Source organism: Dermacentor albipictus, chromosome 3 (assembly GCF_038994185.2).
Source record: "Dermacentor albipictus isolate Rhodes 1998 colony chromosome 3, USDA_Dalb.pri_finalv2, whole genome shotgun sequence".
Taxonomy (NCBI): domain Eukaryota; kingdom Metazoa; phylum Arthropoda; class Arachnida; order Ixodida; family Ixodidae; genus Dermacentor; species Dermacentor albipictus.
This window is the reverse complement of record NC_091823.1, coordinates 179142060-179165821: the sequence shown is the minus strand read 5'-3', so window position 1 is coordinate 179165821 and position 23762 is coordinate 179142060. Positions and strand designations below refer to the sequence as shown.

At 45.3% G+C, this 23762-nt stretch overlaps 1 protein-coding gene across 1 annotated transcript in view; it reads right to left on the bottom strand.

Moving 5' to 3' along the window:
* Window positions 1–22070, bottom strand: part of LOC135899893 (CRISP/Allergen/PR-1-like) — a 232784-nt gene extending 210714 nt beyond the window's left edge. The window contains exon 1 of the mRNA XM_070536296.1: window positions 21466–22070. The gene's annotated coding sequence lies outside the window, so the exon portion shown is untranslated. The remainder of the gene's footprint in view (window positions 1–21465) is intronic.
* Window positions 22071–23762: the final 1692 nt, after the last annotated feature.

Genomic DNA, 23762 nt, shown 5'->3' with positions numbered 1-23762 from the left:
GCGCTTCAATTCCACATGACTGGCAGGTGGGCAAGGTCATCCCAGTCTTCAAGCAAGGAAGCCGATCATCACCGAGTAACTACTGCCCTATTTCCATAGCAAGCGTGTCTTGTAAAATAATGGAACATATTTTACACTCGCATATTGCTAACTTCCTCACATTCGTCAACTTTCTTTCACCCAAGTCAGCATGGTTTCCGCAAAAATTATTCTTGTGACACCCAGCTTGCTCTTTTCTTGCACGACTTACATTCAAACCAGGATCGTAACATCCCGACTGACACAATATTTTTAGATTTTGAAAAAGCGTTCGATAAGGTCCCTCATGGTGGTCTCTTAATAAAGTTCTCCCGTCTTAACATTCATCCTTGTGTTCTAAGCTGGATTCGAGGTTTTTAAATAACCGTCAGCAGTTCGTATACGCTAGCTCACACACTTCTTCTTTAACACCCGTGCTATCTGGCGTACCTAAGGTACCGTACTCTGTCCCCTCCTTTTCTTAATATACATAAAAGGCCTGCCTTGTAGTATTTCTTCTCATATCCGACTCTTCGCAGAAGATTGTGTGGTTTACCGAGCGGTTACTAACCCCACCGACCATTTGGCGTTACAAAATGACCTATCGCGCATACAAAACTGGTGTAACACTTGGCTCATGTCATTAAATGTAGCTAAAACCGTTTTAATGTGTATTTATCGTCGTCGTAATTACGATATGCGTAATTATAGCATCAGTAACATGCAGATTTCAACAACTGATTCATTCAAATATCTTGGTGTGTATATGTCGCGTGACTTTACTTGGACCTGTCATGCATGTAAACCACATAATAAATTTTGCTAATCGTACTCTATGTTATCTACGCCGTTATCTTTTCCTCGCTCCTCCCCCTATTAAACAGCTAGCTTTTCTTACATTGGTGTGGCCCAAGCTGGAGTATGCCGATTCTATTTAGACCCCTACCACAATAACCTAATTAACGCCCTCTAGTCGGTTCAGAACCGCGCGACAGGATTTATTCTGCCAACTTACTGGCACAATTTAAGCATCTCAGCACTAAAAGCCCAAATAAACTTACCCTCTCTAGCCTCACGCCGTAGAATCGCACGTCTTAAACTTTTTCATAGATGTTTCCACTCTGTACCTTTTGACAACCTGTACATAAAAAGAGCACATCGCATTGCCCGCACCAGTCACTCTAATACAGTATATCCCCCACAAGCCTATACCGTGACTTTTCAGCAGTAATTTTTTTCTGCGTACAACACGAGACTGGAATGGCCTGCCCACCGAAGTGGCCACAGTGTATCGACCCACTTCCATTCCAGCGACTCATCGAAAGTATCCCTTTGTTATTTGTAGTGTCTTTCTTCGTCGCTACCCCCCCCCCCCCTCCGCTCCCTCTTGCAATGTCTCAGCAAGAGATCTTTGAGGAAATAAATAAATAAACATAGCGCTAGGCAGCGCGCTTTGGGCTGATAAAGGGGCCCTGAACCACTTTTTGTCGAACTTGATACATGCATTTGAAGTAAAAATTTCATGAATGTTTTGCCCCGACTAGCCATTGGCAACCACATAGGCCTTTCGTAGTGCTTCCAATCCTTGTTCAACGGCTGGCACTGCGAAGGCTACGGCGGAGTGGGGCGTTCCCACAACGCTCCGCCTACTGAACGGCACCGTGGCGCACAGTTGAAATTTCATTTGCATGTTCACATCGAAGGCCACTACAACGTACCCAGTGAGTGCCCTCAGCCAGCGGGCTCGTCGCGGTGCCGCCCGGTGGCGGTCGCCGTATCTACGCCATCGAAGCTGCCTGCAACTGTAGCGCGCCGCGTTTGGTTTGTGCACGACAGGGCTTGAGTGCGCGCTCGCGCTCATATGCTCCAGTGCGGACATGCTGCGTGGTGCGGCCAGGCTTTGCCCTGCACCAGCTTGATTGACGCACAGTAGCCACATCCAGCCTCTTGAAGCACCATCAAGACGAAGCCAGGTCTGCGAAGGCGTCTAACCAGGAGCCGCCAGGAGTGAGCGCACGCTGGAAACACTGCTTGTGCTCTTACCTCAAGTTTCGCGCCGTGGGAGGCTGGCTGACTGTTCAAAAGTAGGCGGAATTAGCGAGACCCGATGGCTACGAAGCGGATTATAAGCAGGGTGGGCAAAGTGCTATTCCTACGTGGGAGGCCACGGCCGACCATCAGCAAACGATGCGCGACTTCTGGAAGTACGTAGCTATTATCGAAATTCGAAAACAAATTTTGGCTTATTTTAGCACGTTTCATAAACTGAGCCAATAAATATACACAGTAATAGTAGGAAGAAACCCACTGTTCTAAACACCCTTCTTGATTGATGTCAGCTATTGGCCAATAGCAGGCCGTATGGGAATCCATAATAGATAGTCTATAGGCGTAGTGCGTGCCGACGGACGCGCCACCAGTGGCGACCTTGCGCAGAACACACGGGAGAGGAGCCAGCCGGGCGCCGTAGTTTGTTGTCTCGTTGATAGTGCTTCTCTGTCTTATTCACCTTTTCAGAGCAAAATAGGCAACACCTTTCACATGTGTGGGGTGACCAAAGCTTCAAGGAATGTCGAAGAAGAATTGTTGCAGGGTGAGGGTTGGGGGACTGAAATACTGGTGAAAACGCCGGCGATATGGTTCTAATCATTCCCCGCAAAGCCTCATCAGCGGGAGCAACGGTAGCAATGAATCGTCGCTTTGGGCGGGACATTTCTTGTTCTCATCCTCTCCTCTGTCGCGTCGTTGTTTTTTCCAGTCAATCATAGCTAGACGCGTAAGCGACGAAGCTCGTCTGCAGTGCAGCATGCGGTTTTAAGCCATTTCGCCAAAGTTCGGAATGTCGTTTGCCGCTTTACCGCGTTTTGCTAGCTAGGCAGCATGACTGCATGAGCGTATTCTGTCGTATGTTAAAGCTACTGAAGTTTGAAAGAACTGAAATTGTTGGTTTTATGTGGCCCGGTAAATCTTCGCACCAGCTGTCGCGCACTCCATGTTCTTGCATATATTTTATGAGTGGCTTCGCACATGTTTAACTGTTGCTAGTAGCTTCATGCGCAACTCTTGATTTTTTGAGCTGCGAGGTTTTCACCCTGCCTCGTTTGTAAAGGGTCTAAGTCACGCTGCGTCTTTTCGGAATGATAACAAGCAAGTGCTTCTTTATTAGCTTTATTCTTTTCGCGACGGCGTCTTAGATATATTGTGGCTTTGTGGGAAATTCGTTTAGAAAATAGGTAGTTCAGGGCAAGAATTGCTAATAGTTGCTGCATATGGTATTTTTGTTCCATTTCTCGCTGAAACGTTCGCGTCACGTTTGGGGAGTCACACGCCTCGATGCTGTCTGAGCTTGACTTAACACGCCGAGTAATATTTCTTTGTTTCACAACGTAGTCCCTTCTTGCATGTGAATGTTGTACTCAACTTAATTCTTTCTTATTATGCTTACACCACAGAGGACTAAACCCGGCCTAGGCTTGCCGCTGGCGCTCATCTACTTTGACTAGCGCTGCTTTGCCTTTAAATACATCATGTGACACTTCTCTCTAGTAAGATAAGAAATAAAGTACTGAAAAGCTAGTCAGACTTTAGCTTTGTACGTTTCCAAGCAGCTCCCTTGGAGAATTTAAAATTGCAAGAACTGCAGCGGGAACGCCAGTTCATCGGCGTATGTAGCAGAATACGCTAATTAGCTAATTTCAGCTAATTACATTAACGCTGGTTCGGAAATATGTGCTGTGACTTCATATAGGTACGTAGGCGTTAACTTGTCCAATAACCTCAGTTGGTCCTCGCACATTTGCAACATTAGCAATGATTCCAATCGTGTACTATGCTACCTGCGCTGCAATCTACGTCTTGTTCCGCCCTCAGCAAAACTACTCGCGTATTTAACACACGTTCGACCCAAACTGGAATACGCATGCTCAGTGTGGGACCCACACCAATCTAACCTGTCAACAGCACTAGAATCCATACAGAATCGTGCAGCAAGGTTCATTCATTCTAGCTACTCTTACCACACTAGCGTTACTAAACTTAACTCACCTCTGAACCTTCCAACCCTCGAGCAGCGCCGCAAGACAGCCAGACTGTGCCTCTTTTACAAATTTAATCACTCACTACTTCACCAGACCGACATCACGCCTGCGCATCGCACCTGATCCCGTCATAGCCAATCAAAGGATGTTTATCCCCCTCCAGCTCGCACCTCCACTCATCTCAACTCTTTCTTCGGTCAAACAGCGAAAGACTGGAATCATCTACCTGCTGAAGCGGTGCACCACTCTAGTGATTCATCGTCCAAGGCATTCATTGAAAATATGATCTAAATATGCCTACCCCTCATGTAAAATCCCAAATGGGGTATTTGAGGTACCAATAAATAAATAAATAAATAAATAAATAAATAAATAAATAAATAAATAAATAAATAAATAAATTGCATCGGAGTTACAGCGCTAACACGCGCTTTTATGAACCCATGCACTTGGTGACTTCGTTGACTAGTGTACGCGTTTCCATCAATAAATTCACAATTACTCTTGTTAAGCCGACTCTGACTGCACGTAACATGTATTCGTCGGCAGAAAATCACAACGGCATATGCAGACATCGCACCATGCGGATTTGCTTGATATAAGTCTGCACTAACGACGGGTGCTTATTATTGAGTTACAGAAGTAGCGTTAGGGCAAAAGTAGAATTAAAAGAAACGATCGAGACATCGAATAACTCATTAAAATTTATCGGCTAGTCAACATGAGCTCCACTTCATGTAAATGGGGTTCATGGCGTTTGTCTGCGGGACGCACATGGCATGTATGTGGACCATGTTGCCCCAAACATCGGTAAGATCGTGTTCATACCCGCTCCCGCAGAGGTCAGCGTCTTCCCTACAGCTGTCACCGCAGAAGTAGCAGTCAGGCGCCCGAACAAAGAAATCGCAGCCGCAAACTTCAGCCATACTTCACTCTAAAACAAAATTACACTATTTGAGTTGTATCTTGCCACGAAACAATAAACGTAATTTGTCTTGTCCGCATTTCCTTTCTTTACCGCTGCGAGCCCGGTACTTCCCTTTAACGAACGACATGCGCGTTATCAGCATGGAATAGTAGTGCCCACAGGAAAGTAATGGGCGCGGCGTTTTCAAGAAAGGAAACACAAGCAAGGCAGATGGATATTATCGTTGTGTGGAAGATGTACACCCCAAAAGGTGCACCTTTGTCTAAGAGTGTTGCTGCAAAGGGTTGTCGTCTGCTACTGCTGCCGCGCGTACAGTTGGAAGCGCCCGCTAGGTTGCTATCAGTGGTGCCTCTATAGGCGGTACATTAGGCGTGTAATAGATAATCTATAATAGGTAATCTATAATAGAAAATCTGTATTAAATAAAACGTAAAGATTAGAGTGAAGAGCAGGCTTCTCTTGAAAAGAAAGCACTTGAAAAAAGAAAAGGTAACTTCACACTCAGCTTGCGAGCTCCAAGCATTGCGTACGATTATGAAATTTGACTGAGATTTCCACAGCAGCGTATGAAATTCGCGAAATGTTTTTTTTTTATCTAGCCAGAGGGGTTGTGCCAAACTCTTCTATAGGTCAACTCCAGCGAAATTTGATTTTGGGTAAATGTGTTTTAATTTCGTACTATATTGTCGCGTTGTACTGAGAGTAAAGAACACCGAATCGCCAGAAATGTGAATCAGGAAACCAACTGCATATTGCGAAAACCTGTGCGCAATATGCACTCCTATGAGCACGCGTTATTAACGAAATATTTTCATGGCCCCAAAACACGGAGAAAATGCGGCGATACCGCATGCCTCTCAGCTGCCATTGCATATGGCCACTCATTAGCATAATTTCGGCAGCTAGTCACACAATAAAGTAATTTTAAAAATCTATGCAATGGCGGCCAAGCGCAACGTCCCACAAGATCACATTGACGTTCACTAAACGGCCCTTCCTGTCACGCTTCTCACGACATATTCCTTCAGCCAATCAGCAAGCTGACATGGTGGCTAACTTGGGCCATCGCCACGTATTCGCAAAATGGCACATATATTCCACGGGCTTGCACAGGCTACCGCTCACTTTATTTTCGAAGCGCTAACGCCGCAATATGGCTCCCAAGGACCCGAAAAAACTATTAGCCAATAAAATTTTCAGCTCCACGTCACGTTTTGTCAGCATGATCAAAAGACAAAATTGAATTTCGCAAAATTTCCGCTTCCCCGCACAGATGCTAAAGCACGTGACCTCTTGACAGCCAATGAGAGAGTCAACATGGCATATAATGACAGGCGCGCAGTGGCCATGTGTGTCGAGAACAGAGCCCAAGTATTTGCATCGCGCATATAATATATAATAATATATTATATATTAAAACTGTATATAATATATAGTTTCAGCGAGAACATAGAAAGCAGATAGAGTCAAAGAAACCATTCAAGTTGTCTCCAGATAATGTAGGCGCGTCTTGCGATGAGGGAAAGCTAAGTTAGCGGGTGAAATGCACTCCCACGAAAAAGGATAAAGAAGCACAAGTGTCAATACATAAGCGAAGAAATCTTGAGAAAACTGCAACGCTGATTGTTTTATAACACTTTGTTAGCAGCCTTTAAAGGGACGCTAAAGCCAATACTAAATCAAGCTAAAGATCGGTGCTCGAGAATCTTTGAGACGTCAATATTATCGCGAACAGAGCCTTAATGTCGGACATGATTAGAGACTGCCTAGACATTCAAGTACTTGCGCGATGACGCAAGTACTCGTCACTTAAATTCTGTCTCTAGTACTCAACCTCTCGATGAAAAAAAAATCCTTGTATTAACAAGAAGAAAGTGGGTTAGCAGAGGGGCCGGATATTTATTACTCGTATCATTAGAAGCCAAGAAACAAAGGCACCAATGACTACATAGGGGAAATTACTTGTACCAACTAATTGAAGTAAACAAACTATAAATTAATGGAATGGAAAGTGGACGAAATAACTTGCCGCAGGTGGGGAGCGATGCCGTGTCTTCGCAAAACGCGTGCGATGCTCTAACCAACTGAGCTACCATGGCCCCAATTTCCCATCCACTTTCTTGGGTATTTGTGCGTTACTACTAGAACTAACCTTGGGAGTTTTATAGCCAGCGCCACCACTCAAACCTTGGCGGCGGATGTGGGACATCTTTTCTGCCGCAGGCGTCATGAATACGGGAACTTTCTGGTTGAAGACAACTGGTCAATAAACCCACCCCTGCTACTGGAAGTCATCAATGTTGCCGGATTCGAGACCCTCGTCGCGTAATGAACGAAAAGGAAGGGGTTTAACCGAGGGGCCGGATTTTTATTAATCGTATCCTGAGAAACCAACAAACAGAGACACCAAGTACAAGATAGGGGAATGGCGGCGCTGGCTAACACTCGGAAGGTTAGTTCTAGTAGTAACACATAAATATCCAAGGAAGTGGATGGGCGAACAGGACTGCGGTATACCTCTATTAGTTAGAGCATCGCAAGCGTGATGCGAAGAAGCGGGATTCTTCCCCACTTGATGTAAGTTGTTTTTTCATCCACTTTCATTGCCAAAAATGTATAATTTCTTTAGTTCAATTAGTAAGTACAAGTAATTTCCCCTATGTTGTCCTTGGTGTCTGTTGGTTAGCTTCTCATGATCATTGCATTGTATTATAAGACGAAATAAAAATGCTGCTTGCCTAGTTGTATTTATTTTTAGAAAAAAATGTCATTGAAATTCCTCTTGAAAAGACGCAGGCGGTCGAAAGGTTTCGTTCTCGCCCAACTCTGCGCCGCCCAAGCTTTCGAGTTTCAGTATCGTTGTGGCGTAGTGCTGCGCTGTTTTTGCTGGCTCGAGAAACTCGCACAAACTGGAAGCAGCAGAGAATTCCACTTCCATGTATGGTCACGGGATGCCCGAATGGTCTACGCCATTTTACGAAAAAGGACGCAGCGGAGAATCTCCCGCTCTGGATGGACGGATAGATGCTATGGGAGGGCCCTTTGGAACGGGGCGGTGGGTTGCGAAAGCAAGCTCTTTTTATTATTCTGCTTAATGTCCTACCTAGATTAAAAAGAAAACAAACACCATGAATTCCAACAACCTAATTTCATGAACCCATATTGTGGACTGTGATTTTGTGCGTCTCCGTTTTTTTTGTCATTTCCCTACTTTTCTTCCACCAGTCTTCCAATCACATCTTACTAATCTCTATTGCAGACATGTTTACTTTTCCCAAGCTCTCGCTGAAGCCAAGGGTTTGAAGGAGGCCAGTGGTGCCTAAATAGACTGCGGGGCGGATGTCCTCACATTCTAATCAAACATGCTCTATCGTTTCCCTAGATTTGCCACAGCAAGCACATGCTTATTCTTCCTTCTTATATATCGCTTTATACGTGCGTATTCTAAGGCATCCTGATCTCGCTTCGCGAATAATGAGCTTCCGTTTGAGCAATCATAAATTGTTTCTTTTCTGACTTCGTTTTTTCCTCTTAAGTAGTTAGTCATGGCAGGTTTCTCTTCCATTGCCGCCAGCCATGAGGTTAATTCAGCCTCTCTGACTTTCCGCTTGACCTTCTTTGTTGCTGTGTTGTTCACCCTACAGGCCACATACTTACTAGTAAGCTTCCTAGTTCTTTTCCTCCACTGTGAATCAATGTTTTTCCTGTACAGATACCTGAACACTCTCTCAGCCCATTTACTTTCTTCCATATTCCTAAGCCGTTCTTCATACTCAATTTTACTGCGAACTTCTCTCAATTGAAAACTAGTCCAGCCCAGATCACCCTGCACAGCTTCATTTGTAGTCTTCCCGTGAGCGCTCATACGAGGCGACCCACTGACCTTTGGTTCTCGTCGAGTCCTGATTGTACCCCTGATTGAAAGCAAACAACCGCATTTCCAAAAGTAAGTCCTGGAACCATTACGCCTTTCCACATGCCTCGGAGCACCTCATACCTATTGTATCCCCATAGTGATCTGTGCTTTATTGTGGCTGCATTTATCTTCTCCTTCATTGGTATTGTTTTTTCCTGTATTTCCTTATATCTATTGTCTTAGTTTATCCATATACCAATGTATTTATATTCTTTTACTCAAGATATTTCCTGGCACTGTATTGCCACTGTCTGTTAACTGTTTCCATTGAATACCATGACATCTGATTTTCTAAAGCTAAATTTCAAAGCTAAATTCTCGCTTTCCAGTCCACAGATATTATCCAGACGTTGTAAATCACTTTGCTTGCTAGCTAGCAACACAATGTCTTCCGCATAAAATAAACCTGAAAGCGGCTGCTCTGCTACTGTACCCACCTGCTTGTATGAGAGATTAAACCCGCTATTACTTCCTTCCAGCGCGCTCTCCATCCTAACCATGTACATCATAAGCAACAGTGGGCATAAAGGCCACCTCTGCTTCAGTCACTTGTTGATATCGACTTTCTCGTCGCTCCTCATCCCTTCCCATTTAACGCAAACCGCATTTTGTAGGTAAATATCTCTCGAAAGCTGTAGACAATAGTCATCTAAGCCTTACCCTTCCAGAATATCCCACAAAATGTTGCGGTCCTCGTTGTCATATGCTCCTGTAATGTCTAAAAAAGGCCACATATAACGGTTTGCTTTCTACTGTTGAAATTTCAATATACTCAGTAACAACGAATAAGCTTTCGTCCAAACGCCTACCTAATCTGAAGCCATTCTGAAGTTCTCGCAAAAAGCCATTATTCTTTGCGCATGCTTGCAGCTTTAATTTTATTGCCTGCATTGCTAGCCTGTATATTACCGATCCAATGGTCAACTGTCTATACGAGTGAATTCTATCTTTCTCCCTTTTACCTTTATAAATTAAATTCATTCTAATTTGTCGCCAACTGCCTGGTATTCGTCTATATTTTAATGTTTTTCCACTGCTTTCACTAGCACTCCCTTACTTTTTGGCCCTAGTTCATTAATCAGACTAACCAGAACCCCGTTTAGCCCTGTGGCTGTGCGCTTGGGAGTTTTCTCCTCGGCTTGCTTCCAGTTGAAATTTGTCAGCACATGCTCCTTTTCCATCTGGTTCTCTTTCACGCTCTTTTTTTCTTCTAACAGAACCTCGACATTGACTTGGAAAGATTCGGCTGTGATTTTTCGGATGTAATTTAATGTCGCTTCCCCTTTCAGTTTGTTTCCATCTTCGTCTAGGATATCTTGTATTGTTGTTGACTTCCTGCCTAATAATTTTATGTGGTTCCAAAATATGCTAAGTGCCGCCTTCTTTTTCTCACGTATTTCTGACAGCCAACGTTCACTTTCACCTTTTAATTTTGCTTGCACCAGTATCTGAACCATAGACTTTTTCTCCCGGTATTTTTCCCATGTACTGGTTACTTGATCCTGTGGCAACTGCACCTTCATTGCCTGACTGTGCTCTCGGGATGCTGTCTGTCCTTCGGCGATCGCTTCTCGTATCTCTCTGTTCCACCAGCTTTTCGGTTTCTTTTTTTCCTTTCCAACGAACATGTTGTTTCTCTTTCCGTATTTTTGTCGTTATTACACTGAGAAGCTCATTGTAGTCCCACTCTTTACTTGGCCATTTGCCAAGTTCTTCCTCGACTCTAGTGACTACATTTGTTATTTGTTAAGCGTTCAAACTTGGACCGGCAATTTTGCGCTCCTCGCTTTCTTTCTCAAGTACATATCCCATTTTCAAAATTATGCGTTTATGGTCACTCCCTATGCTGCTATACCCTTCCTCATCAATGACCGTTTCTCTCAAGTTATCGTGAATTTCTTGTGTCATCAGACAGTAACCAATTGTGGATTGCCGGGTTTCCCCTTCCCACGTGATCCGCCCTTTACACTTGGGCCCTGTATTAACGATAACGAGGTTATGTTCCTCAGAAAGGTCTACAATTTACTTCCCGTTGTTGTCGGTATAGCCATCTAAATACTGAACGTGGGCATTCTGGTCACCTAATAGGATACTTTCGGCATTATTCCCGAAACCAATATTATCATTATTTAGGCATTCCACTAACTCTTTATTCTTCTCTCAGCAAATATTTCTGGTCCACGGATACGTCCACATACGTCCCAGCCGACGTTTTTTCCCGCTCATTGTACCTGATAACCAAAGATGCTCTTGACGTTTTGAATTTACTCTTTTCCCGTTGGCTCTCTGATGGATGAGCATTCCGACTCACCCTCCCATTCTTTCGGACTTAGTTCCGTTGCGCCCTTCCCAGACATAATTCCCAACCACTGGCGGCTCTTCCGAGTCTCTAAGGTGCGTTTTTGTAACCGCATATACCTCTTTTTGTTCTCTATTTAACTGCTCCTGAATCTCTGCCCACTTTTCCCTTCCTCTTGCCACCCTGCATGTTTATGTAGCCTATTGCATGGTGAGCTCTCTCTCTCTCTCGCTTCCCTGCTTTTTCTGTTATTGATGGCGATGCTATTCTGAGGTTCCCTTAGGGGACGTACTTCATTACGACCTACTCCGGCCTCCTGAGCGCTCGTGGACCTCCTAAAGAAGCAACAGCTTGACCAGCAAGTCGCCAGCCCATTTCTCATGCAAGCCCGTCTCGTTTAAAACCCTCTCACCTTCTCACCTCCCTGTTTATTCGTCAACCTCGAAACCTTTCTCTCGGCTCATTTACCATATCGCTCCATTTGCAGCCACTACAGCTATTTGCACATAACTGTCACGTAGAGGCACCTCCGGCACCTTGCGCACCACGATCTGCACCTCAGGGGATAGTTTGTGCAAATCGTCCTCCCCCTTCACCAAGCACTAGGCTAGTCATGTCCATTTCCTGTTTAGGACGTCATTTATCCCACCTGCTAGTATCACAAGGTTGCGCACGTGGGCACTTTCCGCGAGCTTTGCTTTTGCTTGCTCCATGACAGAATACAGTGTCCACCAGGGGCGTAGCCAGGGGGGGGGGCTTATGGGGCTTCAGCCCCCCCGAAATTTTTTCGTGCTGTCAATGCACCACCGACCAAAGCAACCCCCGGCGCCGGAAATCACTCTGGATTTTGTCTAGAATGCCTTTTTGACGCTCGAAAAGACATTTAACCACGAAGATTGCGAACTCGGGCTGGAATTCGTGGCAACGCCCATACACCGGTAGTCACATAACGCCAAGCAGTCCCATCCGAGCACAATGTTTCAAGGGCGCTTTGATGGTGAGCGGGCTCGCCGCGGCATCTCACTGAGGCCACGGAATCTATGGAGCGCATGGATATCAATTGCGAAACTTTATGGGTATAAATCTCATAAGCTCTTGATGTGAAACGTGCATTGATATTTCCAAAGTTCTGCTTTAAATTTTCAATTGCGGAACTTTGTGGTTTTAATGTTGATATAAACATTTGACGCCAAAGGTCCATTGATTTTTCTAAAGTCTTACATCGGAACATACAACGAGACAAGCCAAATCAACACACTAGCAGACGAGTTGACAAAGCACGCAGCGAGGTCCAATGAGACGATGTGTTGGGGTGGTTCATTTGTGCCGCCATGTCACATAAAAAAATATCAACACTTTTTTAACCTACGCCAGAACAACCATGTCAAGACACTAACGCCAGTCAAAGTAACTACGTTCTTATTTATTTTTTCTACTTTGACTTTTATTCGCCGAGAACACATTGAGCCTCTTCAATTTTTTTGTGTTCTCGCTACCCTACCCGCGGGCTGCCAGAGCGAGCCAGAGCGCATATGTTTTTCTCGTATGGCCCCGACCACCACGCGGTGCACTTCGGTGGGCGTTCGGTTTGCTCTGGCCGAGTGGATTTTCACCTGACAGAGTTTTGGAAGCTTTCTGGCTAGCAGACGAGAAAAAAAAACAATGGTCGCTCGCCGCAATCACTGTGGGGACTCGAAGGATTGCACCGCGTTCCTTGAGCGGAACCTTTCCGGAAAGTCTTGTTTCGCCGGTGTAGGATACTGAGCAATATGTGTATGGTTCTCAGTGGGCCAATCGTCTCATGTTTTCTTCGGTATTAATTCTGTCGCCCCATTAGGTGCCCGATGTAGGCATTCGATTCTGGCCAACATACTTTCCTATGCGATTTTTTTCTTCCATTTCGGTGCCTCTGCCCCACAGAAAAAAAATACATTGTTGCGGCGCAACGAATTGTCGCATGGTGAAAGTTCGATTTTGATACTTCTTTTGCGGGAAGTAATGGGCAACGAGACGCTTCAGTTGTCGGATACGTTTATTGTATTATTGCGAAAGCAAGTATATGGACACTCCAGGCGCATTCCTGCCGTCGCCGTCGCCCTCATGTTTCGTATAAAGTCCAAGGGTGATAAAATCTTGACCAGGCGCTGCATGCTGTATGTGCGAGTGAAAGCGTAGGGGGGGGGGGAGGGGTGGAATGGGTGAGCCGACGATGGTGGCTCAGTCTTGTGTGCGCAAAGGAGAAAAGCGGGGAGCAAGCGCGCCGCCTTCCGTAGCGCGCAATACATCGGGGGGAGTGGATGGAATGGGGGCAGAATCTAGGATTCTGTGAATCTATGATTGTACAACATGTTTATTTGCCTTGTTTGACGCATTACACAGAGTTACTTTTTCTTACGTACATAGACTCATTGGAGACTCATACGTATACTTAAATATCTTGTTGCGATGTTTTGTGTATACATGCAGTGAACTATGTTTCCAGTGACACTTTCTTTTCCTTTATCAAGCCGTATTTTCACATTTGTATATCCCATTGTATCTTTGCATTTCTAATGTACGAGGGCAAGTCAAATGAAAGTGCACCTACCCTAACCGCGCAATAATGGTTCGGTTCATTATCTGCGAGGCATGCGCGTAGGAGAACGGCATGTCTCATTTACAAAAGTGACACGCAGGTGTGAAGATAAATGTTCCTAAATGCTCTCGTACACTGGGTATATATGGTTGTGTCACAAAAAGGAGACTTCAAAAGTTGAACAGCTCGGTGTCGCGAAGTTTTTGACAGCTAAAGGTGTTTCCGAAACAGAAATTAATCGCCGTATGGCTGCAGTTTACGTTGAACACGGAATTTCATTGACCACTGTGAAGCGTTGGAGCAAACGGTTTAAAGGACGTTGTAAAGACATTCCAAGACCGGGCCGAAACCATCGTGCAATCACCCCCCACACAATTTCAAAGGTTCATGAGCTGATGAAACAAGAACGGAGGATAAGCATCGATGAACTGGCAGACCGTCTGAACATCAGTCACGGTTCGGTTGACGCCTTAATTCATGAGCTTCTCGGTTATCGGCTCTTTGGTGCGCAATGGATCCCCAAGATTTTGATCCATAGCGAGAAGACGGAGAAGTTTCGCGCTGCCTTGACTCATCTGATCGGGTATCACAATGAGGATGACGACTTCATGTTTGCAATTGTGATCGGGGACGAACCTTGGTGCCACTACTACGAGCCTGAAACACGACGGCAAAGCTTACAGTGGAAACATTCGAATTTACCACGCCCAAAGAACGCAAAGGCCATCATTTCCGCTGGAAAGGCGTTGTTGACTTTTCTTTCGGTCGTCAGGGTCCATTACTGATAGAATTTGCTAAATCTTGAGAGGCTATCAATTGTTTCCGATATTGTGAAACGCCAGAACGGCAGTGTGTCGCAATCAAGAACGAACAACGTGGAAAATTGACGAATGGGGTCATCTTGTTCCACAACAATGCCTGTCCCCACGTCGCTTATGTGGTTAATACAAAACTGGCAAAGTTCAATTGGGAAACCCTGCAGCATCCGCCATACAGCTCAGACCTGTCACCTTGCGACTTCAACATTTTGGGGCAACCGAAGAAACAGCTCAACGGAACCAGATACAGACTTGTTGAAGCAGCAACCCAAGGAGTTTTAAAAGACGGGAATTACGCGACTCGTTAGTCAATGGGACAAATGTCTAAATTCTCATGAAGACTACTTTTAAAAGACGTACCCCGTTGTTGGCTCACATTCATTTGACTTGCCCTCGTATATCTTGCAGAATTCCTGCTTTTTATACGTGCCCTCTGTTGCGACTGATTTCGGTGCAATTACTCACGCTATACGACCGGTGACAGCTGCTTCTGCGTAATACATTAAAACAAATTACAGCGTCATTGAGATTTTTCACTGGCCATTGCATATATACAAGAATGTAAGCACGGTTCTTGAATGACAAAGTTTCATTAACATATTTGTTCTCAACTTGTTCAGTTCATTGCCTTTTATTTTTTCATATCAGTCGCATGCACTGCTTTCCTGGTTTCGAACTGATATAGTTCTAAAGTTCGTGTGATATTTTCTTTACTTAAATAGACAGAAATATGGAAGCATTGATATCAGTTATTTTGGGCAATGTTTTTGGCCCATACGAGTATATTCTTTTATGAAAAAATACATATTTTATTGTTTTGACTGTGCGTAGCGTTCAAGAATTCATTTGCAGCATCTTTGGCAAAGACAATGCAGTTATTATTCATGGATTTGATCCCTTGACAAATTGTTTAAGAGGAAGCTTTAGCTCGGGCCCAATCCAACGCGGCCTATTCAAATACTTGTAAAACGCAGAAACCCTTTCCTTAGATAATCCTGCTAATCGCTTTTATTGAAATTCGTTGCATTTGAGAGAGAAAGTTAAATCCTAGTTCAGTTGGAAACACAACTTCGATTTAGGGCCTCAATGTTGTTTAAAATATTTTGAAAATTTCGAAAGTTTGAAAATATGGAAGCACGACGTTCACAAACTAATAGCTATGCATGAATAACAGACATTGTGGTTCTGTAAACGGCATCTATTATAACAGTCAAAGCGGACAAGTTTGCTATGTCAATTTGTATCTTACGTGAATTGGTTACGTTGTGTACAGGGGCTCTGCACAAGCCGTATTTCCACAATACTAAATTTTTTTGAGATTCATGTGTAACATATCCATTTTGTCCGCTGTAGATGTACTATTAGATGCAATTCACAGAATTGTGATATCATTTTTCATTGTTGTGTCAGGAAGTTTTAAACTTGATAGTTTCGTTTTCTGAAAATTATCGATTTGGCCAATTGTTAATAATTAATTGACCACCTAAATAAAAAATTTGAAACCAGTAGTCACTAGAATTAAACTTTTTCTTTTAAATGCAACAACAAAATTTCTGGCTACGCCACTGGCCCCATGTATGTATATATATATATATATATATATATATATATATATATACACACACACATGGGGCCAGTGGCGTAGCCCCCCCCCCCCGAACAAAATTTCTGGCTACGCCACTGGTGTCCACCTAGGAAATGTCCCTACCGCCACTCTTTTATCGCCTTTCACGTTCTCCACAATTGCTTGTTTGCACCTAGCCAGGTTTGAGTCGCCGGCAATAGTCACCATTTTACTCTCTCCTACCGCACCCTGCTTTCATTTGGCCTTTTCCGTTTGATTCGGACTCGAAAAGGAGCATTAAATCCCGCACTCATGCTTTTTGTATGTGGTGGCCCCAAGGTAGGTGCCGCTCTTTCCAGCTACCTCCTCCCCATGTTGCACGCATTCCACGTGCTTTGCTGACGCTCCGTCAGCTGTCAGGTCGGGGGACTGCGTTGCCTTGTAAGACCGTTCTCGTTCACAATGGCAGCGCTGTTCAGCTTTTCCTGGGATGCTTGAAGTCTTTCTCCCACTAACTTCCGTGCATCATGCTCCTAATTTACCTCATTTTGAGCACTTCAACCTGTTTTACAAGCTCTTATTGGAAAGCCTTCATTTTCTTCAGTCAAGCATCTGCACTACAGTGTGCGCCGATTGACTCTTTTCCCTCTCCATTCTCATCGGTCCCCTCATCTGCCTTGAGGGACTCCCGCACACTTTCCCGGCTTTCTTGCCATGCATTGCACGGTTTTTTCTAATGCAAATATTATAGTATTATAATACTAAAATAATGTAGAGGACCTGCCTTCTAACAAAAACAGATACGCACAAGATCTAAATCCTTAAAATTTCGCAAAGTAATTCTAGCCAATGTTTTAAAACACATCAGTGCCACACAGATTTAAGGTATGACACGCTTTCGCACGTGTTCAACCGCGTGGCCACGCTCTCATTTTCCTACCAAAGCAATATTTCCGTTACCGAAGCACACACAGCAAAACCCCTAATAGCTATTTGTCTTGCGACTTCCAAGGTACTATTTAAAGGCTATAATTACTTATCGTCCCACCCGGTTTCACATGTTGAAGCACGTGGCGCGAAAGGACGCTCTGACTATCCTGCATTACTAAATGCACACGAAAGACACCCCCGCACCTGAAATAAGAGAGACAAAAAAAGGCAAACTACCCAATCATTACCTAAATGCAAAACAAAAGATCAGGAAATGAAATAACTGAAGGAAGCTCAAAGCATAAAAAAAAGAACTTATGATTTCGTTGCCGCCACGGAGCCCTGAAAAGCACGTTCGTTCGCCACAAAAAACTCGCGCCGCGCTGGTTTTCTCTTGGCTCGGTGCTGCCGTCTGTCGGGCTCCGTTTTACCCACAGGTGGCAGCAAACGGTGAGGATGGCGAATGCAACGTTACCATTTTTCCCGGTTGGGCGGCAGGAGATTTGAATTTCGAAAAGAGTATTAGAACCTTTCAGATGCAATTTTTGCGTAAATTAACTCTTTTCTTGACCCGAAACAAGCGTTCCGAGGTTTCTGGAATGGTATTTAAGCAATCCACGTTGACTTTGTATTTGGCTTTAGTGTTGCTTTGTGATGCAGCATCTTTTGTCCGAAGGTTCTGACGGTTCTCTGAGGCGGAGCCTCCGAGAACCCAATTGAGGACAAAGCCGCTGGTTTCAAAAACGCACACAGAAACGTAATAAAACTAGAAATAGGAGAAAGCATAACATAAACACTCCAACAGACATCACGGCAAGGAACACACTTAAGGCTAGTATGGCGTTAACAGTACGCGAGTCCGGGCTGACCACGACTGCAGCGGCGCATAACAGTCTCCACGTGGAGAAGCGATGACAAGATGATGAGAGAAGTGGCGCCGGTCTCAGCAAAGGTCGGGGTGTTTGATGGTTGACCGGGCGACCAGAGCGCGCCAGCTCTGGCTAGGAGAGGTATGGCAGGCGGCTTAGCGGCACGAGCAGACGGCGGCGGCGTTCTGGCCGGGCAGCGGGGCGTTGAACTCGGGCCCGTAGCCCGACTGCTCTCGTCCTGCCCGCGGGCGCAGAAGATCGATCGCTGGCCTCGGGCAGCAGGCGGCACGAGCAGATGGCGGGGATAGCAATAGGGGCTTGTTGGTACGTCATATCCTGTTGTGTTACAGCGCAAGCTTGACAAGGACAACCGAAGGCACATCTGACACACACAGCGCTACTTTCAACAACAGATTTATTTCTCGTACTCGTCGCTATATATACACCCTCGACCCGTCATACAGCACGTGGAACTTTTTTTTTGAAAAAATAATTTAAAAAATATTAAATGGGAACCACACGTAGGCAGTTTCTTGACTCACATATTTACAGACATGTATACGTTCAACACGAACAAAGATAATTCAGTTCTTTTTAAGATAACGAAATGGTAGGTTTACTGACGCATGCGTCGCCGAATGTCGATATGTGCCAGGCTTCTATTATCAAGCTAATAAATTGGTCAGCCTCTGTAAGAACACAAGGCCAGAAAGAATCCCACGTTGCGCATGCGAAAAAGAACACAAAAATGAATTGGTTGATTGCATCGCCGGTGTGGTATACCGTATTCCTCTCGGGTGTGGACAATCCTACATCGGTCAAGCAGGCAGATGCATAAATGACAGGCTACGAGAACACAGTAACAAAGTTAACAGCGTAGCCGCTGACGGCTTTCTTGCCGTCCATTGCCAGAGATGCAGGTGCAAACCAAGTTTTAAAGAAACAGTCATGATGAGTGGAAGCGGGTGTGAAATGACGCGCTTGATAATAGAAGCCAGGCACATATCAACATTCGGCGACGCATGCGTCAGTAAACCTTCCATTTCATTATCTTCAAGAGAACTGAATTATCTTTGTTCGCGTCTAACGTATACGTGTCTGTAAATATGCGAGTCAAGAAACTGCCTACGTGTGGTTCCCAGTTTATATTTTTTTTGTTTATTTTTCCAAAAATGTTACACGTGCTGTATGACGGGTCGAGGGTGTATATATAGCGACGAGAACTAGAAATAAATCTGTTGTTGAAAGTAGCGCTGTGTCTGTCAGATGTGCCTTCGGTTGTCCGTGTCAAGCTTGCGCTATAACAAAATAAAACCGATAGCGGGGGCGTTGTGGCCAGGTAGCTGGGCGTAGAACTAGGGCCCGTAGCCCGAGTGCTCACGTCCTGCCCACGGGCGCAGAAGCTCGCCGGCCTTGGGCAGCTGGCGGCACGATCGGGTAGAGTGGCGACGCACAGGAACGGCCTGGCAGGAGGCCTCGGTCGGGTGAAGTCCTGGGGGTTCGGATCCGGAACCCAACAGCCTGTCTTCAACTCCCGGTCCGGTGGCCGACCTTCTCCTGGCGTCGCTCCCTGGAACTTTCCTTGCGTCTCCCCGCTTCTGCTCAGGCGCCTCGCTTTTTCTCCCGCTCTGGCCGTTTCGCCATTTTCTCATTGGCTATTTGACGCTCCGTGGCTTCTCCTAATTGGGTTGGCTTTCTTCTTTTAGTTCCTTTTCTTGCGCAGCGTATTCACGTGCCGGTCGCTTTTCGGCGTTGTCGTTTTCTCTCCCGCACGAAATTCGTCTCGGCGCGCGCACTACTTGTCGTCTGCTTCTGTCCTTTCCGACCGCCGCAGCGTGTCGCGCACTACACACATCACACCCTTTAAACAGCACCTAAGCATATGATGCACGCACCTGGTGGCGTCGCTATGACGTAAGTCTTAGCTGGCAGCGTGCTGCATTTCTCACCCATTTTCGGGGCGCCGCGGGTGCAGGTGGCCTACCTGGCTCACATCGCCACGCCCGGAAAACCGCAGAGACCAATCAGAGGCAGAATCTTATAGCTGTTCGGAAAGCGAATGGTTAACTTCGACGTTTGTGTCACTAAATATGCCACTTCCAAGCAGGAGGTGAAAAAAGGGAGTACGCGGCCAATAAACGAAAGGGTGCCACCTCTGAAACTTCCAGGGAGAATCGCCAGAACATACAAATAAGATTTTGCCAGATGGCATAGAGTGAACGGGTTGCAAATTGGTGAAAACATTGACTTTTTTTCTCTCCCTCAGTCAATCATCAATTATTGATCCAGACTTTAACTATAGTTCTCGCACTGAACACATATTATTTGCTACACTCTAAAAATTATGGAGAGTATCGCAGAAGTAGAGGGGTAGATTTATTCTTCAGCGAATGGTATTACTCTCAAAATGTAGAGTGGTGTGAAACGCATTGTTCCCTCACCGTTTTTTCCCACGTAGAATAGAGCTTTGGAATTCTCAATCCTGTAACTTTGTTTATTATCACTAAAAGTTCTCATAGCTGCCAGTGGTAGGCGCTTGGCTAACATCTAAAGCGCTTCTTTTTGATCACTCATGTTATTGTGTTTATGTGTGTTTTTAATGTGTAATGTGTAGTAACGTATATTGTTCCCACTCCTGCTATAGCCCTATATATGGCTGCAGTATATGTAAATAAATAAATAAATAAATAGATCAAGTAAGTAAATGATGGCTTGATCAACGGAAAAACCAGAGGTGGTGCGGAGGGCACGCCGGACATGTGCTTAGGATGTGTCACAAGTGGTGTTTGTGACACGCCAGACTAGTGAGTGACTTATGACATTTGACAATGACGAACATTCTATTTATTAGCAGGAGTAGTATAACATTGCTGCTAAACGAGGATGAACTGTCGCGTATTTCATTTTTCTTTAAATCTAAAAATTGACCACTGAAGCTTGATAGACACACCGAAGTCGCCTTTGCACGACTCAGAATAGGACACACTTATAGTACACACAAATACCTCTTGACTACAACTAACCCACCGACGTACACACGCTGCTGTGAGAACCCAATTGTCCTGCATGTCCTCATTCAATGTCCGGAACTTCACGGAGAGCGAGTGACTCCTTTTAGGGAACTTTACTCACACCAAATACCCCCATCCCTCGATGTTTTTCTCAGAGGATGTACTTTGCCACTTTAAAATAGCATGTAATTATATTGCACTAGTTAATTTTCTAGACATCATCTCATTCCATCCTAACCATCAGATTGCGTCTCACAGGTGACGTACAATCTGATGCACAAAACTATGTCTGAGCTCTCGCACTTCTTGCGTAAGCAAAAATTGTACCGCAAGGGACAACCACAATCCACAACAATTTAACATGTGTGCATGTAGCCAATGCACATACGGCCCTATATTTATTTTACTAATATTTTAGAATTGATGCACTAATATCTATAGATCTACCTTAGGCGTAGGCCTCTATAGAGCCTTTATTATAAGTCATAGCCTAAACTCACCATTTGTGAGCTCTGTCGATTGAGGCACATTCCGTAAGTCAGCCGGAATGTACTGCACGTCGCTTGCCGCCCATCCGTTTGAAGATCATCAATATGCAAGCAAGGCTTCTTAGGCGAACCACACTGCAGATCCTGCGCTCACCTTTCTTCTTGGAAGTCTTTCGCGTACCGGCACCTTCGACAGGTGCTTTAGAACATTCGACAGAATGGTCGGTACTGCGTCCGGGCAAAGCGAGGGCTTTCGACGTGGTATCAGCACTTCCTTTCCATCAATGACGTGAACAGAGTCTCGAAGTACGTACTTTCCTTCGAACTGTAGCTCACACACAGCGTCACTCTGCCCCAGGGACTTCTCAGCGTGGTGATTGTTCCGATTCCAAGCACAGCGCTTTTCGTCGTCCTCGGCGACTCCAAATAACTTCGGCGCTTTCTTCACGCCGCTGTTCCCACTGATACAACAGCAATCGAAGCAGTAGTTCTTCCCACGAGGCTTCGTCATGTCGCCTCATCGGTCAGGGAAAAAAACTGCAAACGAAATAACAAATGCGGCCACAAAACACAGAACAATACAAATAGGTGGACGAGTGCAGGCGACGGCCAACGCGCGAGCGTGGCGGTGGCGCCATGGCTCGGCGGGCCCGAGGTGAAAGGGTCCATGGCGCCGCTTTGCGGCGGTAAAAATTTTGCGGCTTTTCTGCTTCACGCGCGCGCATTGCACGCACCTCTCCCTCAGCCCGCTACTCCTACTCTAGTACACTACACTGAAAAGTGCCGCGATCTCACACGGGCCTTTACCTGCTACGACCAAGAGCACCAGAGGAGCACTTGTGGCGACACTCCCTCTGCACCCACCTTCCTTCCGGGAGCGCTTGTGTGGCGCTCATTTCCTTCCGATGCACCTGGGCTCTCTTCAAAACTACTGCCGAAATACGAAGGGCAATACCGTCTCATCGAGCGAGCATCCCCCGTTAACTACGTGATCGAAGTCATTGAACCGTGGTCGGACATGCGCCGTCGTGGACGAGACTTTGTCAACGTCAAACGCCTCAAGCCATACTGTGATCCACTCATAGTGAGAAGCTGTTAGGTCACTGGACGGCTCTCTTTTTGTTCCCGGGGATAATTGTACGGAAGAGGAACACTATAGTGGGCCATCCTCTCCAGCGCTTTCTAGTGGGTCAAGCTCTCCAGCGCTGTTTCCGGAAAACGCCGCTCGTGCTGTGAGTCCGTGCCCTGCACTAACGGCTGGTGCGCAACGCCGGTGACTAAAAAACGCCTTTACTATTTGATTATTGATTTATTTATTGTACCCTTGGGGCCGTAGGCTAAGGCACGTTGGCGCGTTGGTTGGTTGGAAATAATGATTACACAGTGCAGCGGAACAGCACGAAGACAGAGAAGAATTTTGACGCGCGCGCAGCACTAACGCAGAATCCATTAAAGAAGACAGTGGTTATACAATCAGCAAGAAATAAAGGAACAAATGCGCAGTAGGTTAAAGTATATGCAAAAGGCTTGGCTGCTGCTAATACAATGTTAGCGAATTACTAGTAACAAGAAATGTAAGTTTCAAGCCAATGACGAAACAATCAACAAAGCAACAATCAATATGCAGAGCGTAGTACAAATATTAACTATTCATACATTGTTAGCTAAAGCTTGGGTTCTTGTTTATCTAAACATTGTCAGAAGGAAAGTGGTGCCATTGCTTTGATGTTCGGGAAAGAAAAGACAGTGAATGGGTTTCCGTATTACAAAAAGTAATCCTTACCTTGAGACAATGATTAATGCCATGTCAAGCGCATATAGGCAAAGAAATGAGATTGCTTCTCAGTACCGGATGATGGTATTGTCACGTCGTAGTGACGGTGAATAAATTTAAAACTGTGAATGACAAAACTAACTTTCTGTTGGTCGAAATTGTGCCAACAAAAGCAAGTTACACTCAAAGCACAGTAAGACCGGCGAACATGGTCGGCGATCGTCGAAGTCTCTAATCTACCCGTCAAGCGCGTCGGTCTTTATACACGAGTCGTCGAAGGTTCCACAGTTACCGGTGTTGCCCGTGTGTCTTCCAGAAAGTTCTGCACAATTCGCGCTACGCATGCAATCAGATTACGGAAGTTTTGGCGACAACAGAACCATCGGTTACATTCGAGAAACTTCCGATACATGCGGGCGTGTCCCGTGCTTAGCGATAACATTTGTTAGATGGTGAAAAGCGCTCACCCGAAAAAAAGATAAACAACGCCACGGGGCAGTATAAATAATTAAATATTGTTAATCTGGATACGTCG